This window comes from Eufriesea mexicana, unplaced genomic scaffold, assembly GCF_001483705.2.
Source record: "Eufriesea mexicana isolate 0111107269 unplaced genomic scaffold, ASM148370v2 scaffold11475, whole genome shotgun sequence".
NCBI lineage: Eukaryota > Metazoa > Arthropoda > Insecta > Hymenoptera > Apidae > Eufriesea > Eufriesea mexicana.
This window is the reverse complement of record NW_016919092.1, coordinates 207,000-217,968: the sequence shown is the minus strand read 5'-3', so window position 1 is coordinate 217,968 and position 10,969 is coordinate 207,000. Positions and strand designations below refer to the sequence as shown.

Here is a 10,969-nt window from a genome sequence, read left to right as displayed (position 1 = left end):
GTACCGTCCCGTCTTCGCTCTTCCCCTCTTTCAAGGTTGCGCAAATTTCGGGTGCTGACACGTGACCGAGCGCGCGATTTGAAGGTATTTAAAGGCATGGCGTAATCGAGCTTTATGAATATCTACTTACTTAGATAAATAGACAGTGTTCTCAGGGATTTTAAACGAGGTGGTGAGTGCATAGAATTTGTTGCATCTCTGGCAGTGTTCATTGATAAATGTTCCTCGGATGCGTGCATCGTGGATTTTAATTAACTGTTGGGCTTCGCGTTGGGAAAAATTGCCAACGCGAAAACGTATTGTATAATAGCGATACTAGTAGTAATAGAAAAAGGTCAGTTATACGCTAGTGTGCATAAATAATTCATGACGGATTAAGTAATAAGTCTCTCATAACGCAGCAGTGTGTTAGAATTATATAGGATACCATGGAACAGCGAATAATAAATATTGACAAGAAATATTTGCTGTATTTTAACTTTGTAGAAGACAAACTGGTTCAAAATTCGATTAATAATAATATACGTAATAATTAAAAAATTATAATAAAGTATAAAAAGAAATAAATGTAAAATAAGAAATAAGGCAGGAAAAATTAAATTATCATGAAAAAAAGAGAAATACTAAAGGCTGGTTTCAACGGATTATCAAGAGAATCTCGAGACGCGTAATTAACACGCACAAAGTACATTTGTCAAAAGCGTCGGCACTGGGAGCATAACTCAACGCGACACAAAAGAGTGCGCGATCTGAAATCTAGTTTCGTGGAAGCCCGTGACGCAACGATAGCGATACAACAGCCTCGGCCATCGGGGGACACCGTGAAATCGTTTACCCGTGGCGGAAAATAATTCAGCATCGGTGCTTAATCGAAACGTTGGGAATGTCATCGGGATTGCCGTCCTCTCGGTCTCTATAGGAACAATACGGTGATTCAGGACGGGCTGAATCGAGAGCGGGAAGCTTAAAAACGCAGCCGGCGTAACGCAATACGAACAAGATTTGTCCTCGTGCGTTCGAAAGGGACTGCACGGAGCGTTGTGCCATGTCCTTCGTCTTATTCGTTGAAATTTGCGCAACCGCCAGTGGAACTCTGTCTCGCTGACAGCGTGCAAAGAGCACGTGCGGAAATAAATCGTATCCGCCGCAGAAATTCTTCGTCCACACACCGTTCCTCTTCTTTTTCTCCACCCTGTCTTCTCTTTTTTTTTCCTTCATTTCTTCTTTTCCTCCCTTTCTCCCCGCTTTTTTCTGCATTTCTTCATTTCTTCCTTGGTTTCTTCTCTTTTTTTCCTTACTCAGGACGTTTTTCCCATCTTTTTCTTCTCTTCTTCTTCGCTCCTCGTTTATCCCACACGTATAACAAGTACCCAGAATCGCTCGTATCTGTCCTATATACTTCCAATCTCGTTTCTATCGTGTATCATACACGTTCCCAGTCTGAAGCAGAAACTGCCAAGTGATTACCGCAATATGTTTAATAAAAGGAATTTCTGTTCTTTTTTTCCATCCTGTCTTCTTTTCTTCTTCTTTTCTTCTTTTCTTCCCTTTCTTCTAGCGTTTTCTTCATTTCTTCATTTCTTTCTTCGTTTCTTCTTGTTTTCTCTTATTCTAGACTTTCTCGCTTCTTTTTATTTCTTCTCTTCTTTTCTTCTCCTTCACCTTTTTTCGTCGCTTCTCGTTTTTCCTATTCTGTTTTTCCACCCTGTCTTCTTTTCTTTCCCCCCTTTCTTCCTTTCCTCCTATTCTTCTCGCTTTTTTTTTCATTTCTTCATTTCTTCCTTGGTTTCTTCTTTTTTCCCCTAACTGTGGACTTTTTTCGCTTCTTCTTTTCCTCCCTTTCTTCTCGTTTTTTTCTTCATTTCTTCCTTCGTTTCTTCTTTTTTTTCTCTTATTCTGGACTTTTTTCCTTGCTTCCTTATCTTTTCTTCTTCTTCGCTCCTCGTTTTTCCTACACGGATACGGAGTACCTAGAATCACTCGTATCTCGTATATCGTCCCATATACTTGCACTCTCGTTTCTATCGCGTATCACACACGTTTCCACTCTTCGGCAGAAACTGCCAAGCGAGCACCGCAATCTGTTTAATAGAAAGAATTCAGCGGATCTCGTAAAAATTGCATTACCCCGTGCCCATTCCCGAGGCATCTGAACCGTTCCACTGTTTTAATTGCCGTCGGTTCATAGTCCGCGGCATTACGGAATGCTGGCCCGAGTTTCATTCATGAAGAAATTTCTCCTATTTCCCGGGTGAGTGCAACAAGTGGCGATGCGCGCGTCTTTTATCTCCTCTGCTCCATCGTGCTGGCCCAGTTTCCTTCCCCGAGCATAAATCTACACCGCCGGTACATCTGCTGCCTCGCGACAGGCCAACTCTCCTCGCAATGAATTTCTTTCTTCCGAGAATCACGATCGAACGGTATCGCCGTCTCTCTCGCGCCCGCGCGCCGTCCCGTATCGCTGTCTCGCTCCCTCTCTCCTACGCCCGATGACGAGCCTCGGCAATCTGATTTTATCATGCTAATATCGCTATCGCGAGACCTCGTGCTTTTTCACCCGTTCCACGATTTCGCGCTCCCGACCGATACTTTTATCTACCGCTGGCTCGATCCAAATGCTCGCGTCGTTTATCGGGAAATTACGTCAAATGTCATGGCGAATTTATTCTAACAGGTTCGCGTGATTTTCTCGGATTCTCGGGAAAAATGAGAGTTATTTGGGTTGTCACGGTTCGGTTTTCTCGGGTAGTTTCGTTACCTTCGTTTCAATTGCTTTAATTCGTAACGGATCGATCGTTTGGTTTATTTTATGGCGCGTTTGCGTGGTAATTTCTTTGGTAATTTCGTTGCGAATGGTGCAGGTATATGGACTTTGATAATTGAGGGGTTCCTATTAAAAATATTTTTACCGGTGAATTTTTCTTGTATTATAATTCAGGATTGTGTTGTCTTTTTATAATAATCATTCCACGATCATACATTTCCTATTTTTTAGTATTAGAATGAATTATTAATTGTTACTTAAAAGAAAGTTTACTCAAAAAGTATTTTATAACTATTTTCCAAATTATTATTCCAATAGCTCATTTATTTATATTAATTTCAAATATGTCTCAATCTTCTCAAACGAGTTAATTTATAATTATCTTCTCCATTCATTTGATCCACCAGAATCCACTTTCAAATTTCCCAAACATTTCCCAACTTATCGATAATTTTTCTCCTTTAGATAAATTCCGAATAGGTCTCGACCTTCTTGAACAAATTAATAATTTATAATTTGGCTTTTACCAAATTTCGCCATAAATAGCCCATAATTCATTCTGTCCATTTAACCCAGCAGGATTGGCGAAAAATAAAGAAAAGAATCTACTTTCGAATTTCTCAAACATTTCCCAAATCATCGATAATTTTTCTTTTGTACATAAATTTTGAATCGATCTCTACCTTCTCAAATGATTTAATAATTTATAATTTCGTTTTCACCAAATTTTGCCATAAATAGTCTCCAATTCGTTCTCTTCATTTAGGCGAAAAATAAAGAAAAGCATCTACTTTCGAATTTTCCAGACATTTCTCAATCCATCGACAATTTTTCTCCTTTACAAAAATTCCGAATAGATCTCGATCTTCTCGAACGAATTAATAATTTATAATTTTGTTTTTAGCAAGTTTTGTCATAAATAAATAGTCCATTAACCCAGTAGAATAGTCGAAAAATAAAGAAAAGCATCTACTTTTGAATTTCCCAGACATTTCTCAATCCATCGACAATTTTTCTCCTTTACAAAAATTCCGAATAGATCTCGATCTTTTCGAACGAATTAATAATTTATAATTTTGTTTTTAGCAACTTTTGTCATAAATAAATAGTCCATTAACCCAGTAGAATAGTCGAAAAATAAAAGAAAGAATCTATTTTCGAATTTCCCAGACATTTCTCAATCCATGGACAAGTTTTCTCCTTTACAAAAATTCCGAATAGATCTTGACCTTCTCGAACGAATTAATAATTTACAATTCCTTTGTACCAAAGTTCGTTACGGATGGTCCATAGTTCTCTGGATAATCATGGAGCCCGTTCGATCTGTCTTCCCAGCTACCTTCTATCTAAACCCTGACTCTCATTGTTTCGCGTTTGACCACCGGCCACCGCGTTCTAAACGGTATAATTTCGTTCCCGTGTCTAACGATAAACCTATAGAAACGAGAAAGATCGCGTTCTGAACATAGCTCTCGAGCTTAATTATACCTTCAAGAACATTGGACCCCTGACAGGATCGCTTTATATAAATACAGGCTTCGTCGTGGCCACGCCGTCGCGAGGAGAGATATTCACCTCAAGTGGCATAACTCGCGGACCAAACCGCGTCCCGATCGCTGATTAGGCGCGTGTACTCTCGGCACACGCGAGTTATTCCGCGTGTCGCGTATTTTCACTTTCGAGGGATTCGGGTTCGAAGCTGCGAATATTGTGTAACGCGAGCTGATGCACGGAGCAGTTGGTTAGAGACGGTATCGATTCGTTACATGGAGACTGGCATGATCGGTGCCATTTTTGGGTAGGTATGTATGCCATCGTGAAGTCTGAATCGTGGTTATAGGGTGAGGGTTGATACTGAAGGCATTAAAAAGGTCGATAATGGTGAAATGACTTGGCGCAGAATTTTTATTTTGGCATTGGTGCCATTTTGTGTCCGTCGATGCATATACTATGTGCTAAAACTATTCAAAGCGGTTGAAATAGTATATTTCAGAATTTTTCATTAGAAATGACGCCATTTTGTTTCCATCAGTGCGTGTATTAACGATAAAATAATTGGAAAGATTGGAACGTGTTTTTTCTAAATTTTTATTTTTGCGATCGTGCCATTTTGTATCCCCCAGTGTATATATTAAGGATAAAATAATTAAAGCGGTTGAAATGGGTTATTTCGGAATTTTTAATTTGCAATAGTGCCATTTTGTGTTCGCCAGTGCGTGTATTGACGATAAAAGAATTAAAGAGGTTGAAATGAATTTTCTGGGATTTTTTATTTTCGCGACGGTGCCATTTTGTATCCACCACTGCATATATTAACGATAAAATAATTAAAAAAATTGGAATGACTTATTTCGGAATTTTTATTTTTGCAATGATGCCATTTTATATATATATATACAAGAACGTAAAATCGCAATAGTCCCCTTAATCTGTTGTGCGCATACGTGTACTAACATTAGAATTGTCAAAGAAATCTAAATGATTTCGCAAAATATTTTATTTTTGCTACAGTACCATCCTGAAAACATCATTGTAAGATTCTAATAGTACCTACAATATTTATATTAATATCAGAATTATCAAAGAAGTCGAACTGACTGGTTTCAAAATTTTTCTCCTCGTAACCGTGCTATTTTGTCATCTCGCACTCTCAATGGTACACCTACATTACCTTCTTCGTTATTTTTCATTAGCGCTTATTAACGCTGTACCGAAAATTCGGAGAAAGGCGCAAAGCAGCTGAAAAATATACAACCACTCTTAGGAAACTTAGTACCGATTTACATACAATTATACGTAAACATTGCAAGTGTGTAGCGTTAATTAAGCAGTGGTTTGGAACAATGGCATTCCACGAGATAAACCTTTTCCCCGATCACAGCATTTTACACTCTTACTCTATAATAAAGCTACGATTTATGCGATATGTTCGACTTGGAATATCTCGAAACGAGATTAGCAGCCAGACTCGTTTTTCAAAGAACTTCTCGATTACCGTGCACGCGTACATATTTGCCATGTGCTGTAAGTAGATCTATTAGGTATGTATCGTGTGTACGTTATAAGGAGAAAAAAAAAAAGAGAATGGTGAGTAGGATATTTCGAAACAATGGCGTGATTTCGTCCGACTACTTGGAAACGAAGAGGCTTACATAGCAATGGAGGATTACGTCTTGATTTGTTGGAATAGTGTCGCGTCGTTGCGATAAAGATCGTATTTACGATTTCGCTGGAAAATTCTTCTCTCTTGTTGCTTAATTGTCGCGAAGGAGCGAAGGAATTTTGGAAAATATGAAATTAATTGTAATTCGATCGCTATTAATTTGTATTTTTGGTAATAATTAATTATAGATTTATATCCATTTTTTAAAAAAGAGAGGAGATGGTTAGAATAGGTAACTTTGGAAATTATTATTATTAATTAATTAATTTCATCGTCAATGATTAGACAATGATTCCCTCAGTCGATATTTAATTCAAAAAATTATATATACTATATCTTCAATAATTTACTTTAAATGTTAACGATATTTTAAGTAGTAAAATAATTTATAATAAGTAATTAATAATAAAATAAATAATAACAAAGTAATTAATTATTTTTCGATAGTTTTACGTTCCACAAATAAATAATTCGACAAAAATACCGAACTCCAAGAATTTTTAGGTAAACACAATTTCCTACCAAATACCACCAATCTATGTTTCATCACCTACCCAACAATTCCAAAATTTTGTTTGCAAATGAAAAATACTTTCACATTCCACAAAAGTATGGAACCTAACTTAAATCACAAATCCAATTTTTAAACAAACGTAATACTTCAAAATATCATTCCATATAATTAACTGAAAAAAAAAAAAAAATAAAACAATTCTCCTTCACCATAAACCGCAATAAACCATAATCATAACCAAGAAAAATCGTATAATATTACAGTGCACCCTTCAACCATAAGAGGAATTACATAATATAATACTAGCACAAAATTATCCAAAAATTCGAATCCATAAGTATAGTTTAATTGGAATGGTTCTTTTTCAATTTTGAAAATTATTAGAGAAGAAAAAATTACTTTCACATTCCACAAAACCACGAAACCTAACCTAAATCACAAATCCAATTTCTAAACAAACGTAATACTTCAAAATATCATTGCAAATAATTATCTGAAAAAAAAAAAAAAAAAAAAAAAAAAAAAAATAAAACAATTCTCCTTCACCATAAATCGCAATAAACCATAATCATAACCAAGAAAAATTGTATAATATTACAATGAACCCTTCAACCATAAGAGGAATTACAAAATATAATACTAGCATAGAATGATCCCAAAATTCGCCTCCATAAGTATAGTTAAATTGGAATGGTTCTTTTCGAATTTGGAAAATTATTAGGAAAAGAAAGAATAGGATTCACCTACCATGAGTCACAAGCATAAGCTCGGAGAGTACCTGCGTGCCGATTAACTCATCGATCGCGATCAGAAATAATAGCCAGTTCGATAATCGAGTTAATTGAAAGTCACGACGACAGCGAGAGACATCGATCTCGCGAAGAGGATTCCGCTGCAAGCGAGGCCATTACGCAACCGGTGTCTATGAGAGATGGAACGCGCGTGGATCGGCGAGCAAGAGGCGAATCTATCGATGGCCGAGGGATCCGCGTGCAGCCGAGCCCGTATCGATCCCGAGAACCAGTTTAGGATCAGCCACGAAAAGAGAAAAGGAAGAAACGGGCAGCAGCCAGTCAAAACCAGCCGCGGAACCGAGCATTGTAAAAGTGGCCGTAAAAATAGCATGGAACATAATTTCGGGGTACGCAGGAATTCTTTCCGAGGAACCTGGAAGGATGGGATTTCGAGGAGACCGACAGTATACGTAGTTACAGTTTTCGTTCGGTTTTGTTGCGATTTTATGCCGCTTCGAGTGCTGCAAAAATGGTCATACGGACAAAAATTTCTTCTTAATAACAAGAAAAATAAAACCGATTTAATGGAGACTAGGGTGGTGTGTAATTGCATTTTTGGTTATGTTTTATTGCAATTTTATGTCGACTCGAGTGTTGCAAACGTGGTCATATGGGAAAAAATTCCTTTTTAATAGGAAAAAGAATGGAATTGATTGGAAGGAGTTTGAGATTGTAGGTAATTGCAGTTTTTCTTGGGAGTTGTTGCGATTTTATGACTATTCGAGTATTGCAAAAATGGTCATATGGCCAAAAGTTCCTTTTTAATAGCAAGAAAAATGAAACCAATTTGAAGGGAATGAGATTCTATGTAATTGCAATTTTTGATTGCGTTTTAATTCGATTTCATGCGGACTCGAGTGTTGTAAAAATGGTTATGGGTGCAAAAATTGTTATTTTCTAAGAAGATAAATGAGAGGAATTCAAAGGAGACCAATAGTGCACATAATTCCATTAATAAATGGATTTTATTGAGATATAATTTAGTTTCTTGTATTGTAACAATGGTCATATGGGCAAGAATTCCTTTTTAATAAGAAGAGGAATGGAACCAATTCAAAGAAGGCTGGAATTATATGTTAATTACATCCTTGGTTAGGTTTTGATACGATTTTATGTAGACTCAAGTGTTAAAGAAATGATCACATTGTCAAAAATGCCTTTTTAATAAAAAAAAGAAAAAAGAGTAGAACTGATCTAAAGATTGATAGTGTATTTATTTGCGATTTTTTGGATTCGGGTGTTACAAAAACAGTAATGGGTTCAAAAATTATTTTTTAATCAAAATAAAAATAGGCCCAGAATCATTCTCCTTAAATAAAAAAGGGTGGACACAGTTCGAGAAAGGTCGACACTATAAATAGTAGTTTTCTAAAAAATTAAATTTTTCAGAAATATAACACACACGTAAATATTACACGTAAAATTTCTCCATTTCCTAGGAATTACATCTCGAATTAATTTTCTCAGGAATATATCGCGAAAAGTGATTACAAAAATGGCACCCTGAATATAATTTCGAAATACAAACTCCAAAAACAAATGGCGTACTTGTACTTCGTACAACAATTACACTTCGAATCGGTCTTCCATGATCTATTACCATCGCAAAAACGACTATAAAAATACAGCGATAGCATTTTCGCGATACAACTTTAAAACTTCCTCCCAACTAAAATTAAAAATAAAAAAAATACAAGAAATGCCTATAAAAATACAACGATAGCATTTTCGTGATACGACTTCGAAACATCCTTCGAATCAAAGGCAAAAGTGAAAAAAAAATAATAAAAGAATCGTCTTCCTAAAAAGTAAACAGTATAATCGTCTCCATTCCTCTGGGTCGGATCTCCCCGAGATAAATGGTAGAAGTCGAAGCAGACGGAAGCGGGTTTCCCTCTCGTAACCCGCGCGCGAGATTTACGCGTGCAAATCGTAGTACAGGCTTATAATTTTCGCGATACAAGCGCGATAAGGCCGATCGTCTTGCATCAAGTGGATCGGTGTTTGCCGGCAGGTCTACGCCGACCACGGAAACGGCGATACCCTGAAACCTATAGCCATATGGTTCGTCGCAATCAATAAGATCGACTTACAACACGTCCGTTCGAGTTATAAGATGATCTTTTCGCGTATGCAACGGGGATTGATCGTGAATGGGAATGGGGAAACTGAAGCCTGCCGTGGTCGACGTTAACTTGCTACCGTGAGTCGAGAGTTTGCCAAGTTTCATAGCTCATAGATCCGTCATTCGTATTTCATCCCATGCTACGTCACGCCAGTTGCAAGTTATGCACTCTGCGATAAGTCATGGGATACCCGTATTTTATTTCTATTATTGCTACTTATCTATAGTACTATTATTATAGCCTATTACTATTTATTTGTATAATTTTTATTTTGTTTATTTATTAATCCTTTTGCCTGGGATATCGCGCGAGAGTCGTGATAAGGAAATCGGACGAAATATGACGTTGTGAGAGGCGTGGTTTGTAGATAGGGTCCAATGTAAACATTGACAGGCTTGGACAGGCTCGTGGCTAATTTTCGCAAATCTTTTCCTGTCTCCATCGGGTATAGTATCTTTTCTAGAAAAAGTATCATACTAAGCATCATGTCCAATCGCATTTGCATTTTTAAACTCGTCGCTGCTCTTTACAAACTCGTCAACACAGTATCGTTCACTTGGCATTTAACAATCGTAAATTTAGTATTAAATAGATCGTTTACCAAATTGTTTAGGTGTTAGTTTAATAGGATCTCGTATCATTTCCAGAAGAACCATCATACTAGCCTAATCGCATTTGAAATTTCACAGTCATCGCTACTCTTTGTCAATACTGTGTCATTCACTTGGCTTTTGATAATCGTAAATTTAGTATTAAATAGATCGTTTAGCAGATTGTTTAGGTGTTAGTCCAAGAGGGTTTCATATCTGGCCTAGAACAACCATGACACTAGCCTAATCGCATTTGAAATTTCAAATTCGTCGTTACTCTTTGTCAAAACTGTGTCATTCACTTGGCTTTTGACAATTGTAAGTTTAGTATTAAATGGATCGTTTACCAAATTGTTTAAATGTTGGTTTAATCGGGTTTCGTATCTTTTCTAGAAGAATCATCACGCTAACCTAATCGTATTTGCATTTTCGGACTCCTCACTGTGTATCATACACCGGTCATTTGACAATCGTAAATTTAGTATTAAATCGATTATTTAACAAATTGTTTAGGTGTTCATCCAATAGGGTCTCGTATCATTTCCAGAACAACCATCACACTAGCCTAATCGCATTTGCATTTTCAAACTCATCGCTACTCTTTGTCAATACTGTGTCATTCACTTGGCATTTGACAATTGTAAATTTAGTATTAAATAGGTTGTTTACCAAATTGTCCAGGTATTAGTTCATTAGATTTTCGTATCTTTTCGAGAAAAACCATCACACCGGCCTAATTGTATTTGCATTTTCAGAGTCGTCACTGGTATATCATTCATCGGTCATTTGACAATCGAAAATTTATTATTAAATACATCGTTTACCAAATTGCTTAGGTATTGGTCCAATAGGGTCTCGTATCATTTCCAGAAGAACCATCATACTAGCCTAATCATATTTGCATTTTCAAACTCGTCACTATTCTTTGTCACTACTGTGTCACTCATTTGTCATTTGACAATCGTAAATTTAATATTAAATACATCATTTCCCAAATCGTTTAGATGTTAGTCCAATA

The 10,969-nt window shown here is 36.6% G+C and overlaps 1 protein-coding gene across 1 annotated transcript in view; it reads right to left on the bottom strand.

Annotated features, from left to right (window-relative positions):
- The window catches only part of Dad (Daughters against dpp), a 64,876-nt gene that overhangs the window by 23,094 nt on the left and 30,813 nt on the right, over nt 1-10,969 (bottom strand). The window lies entirely within an intron of this gene.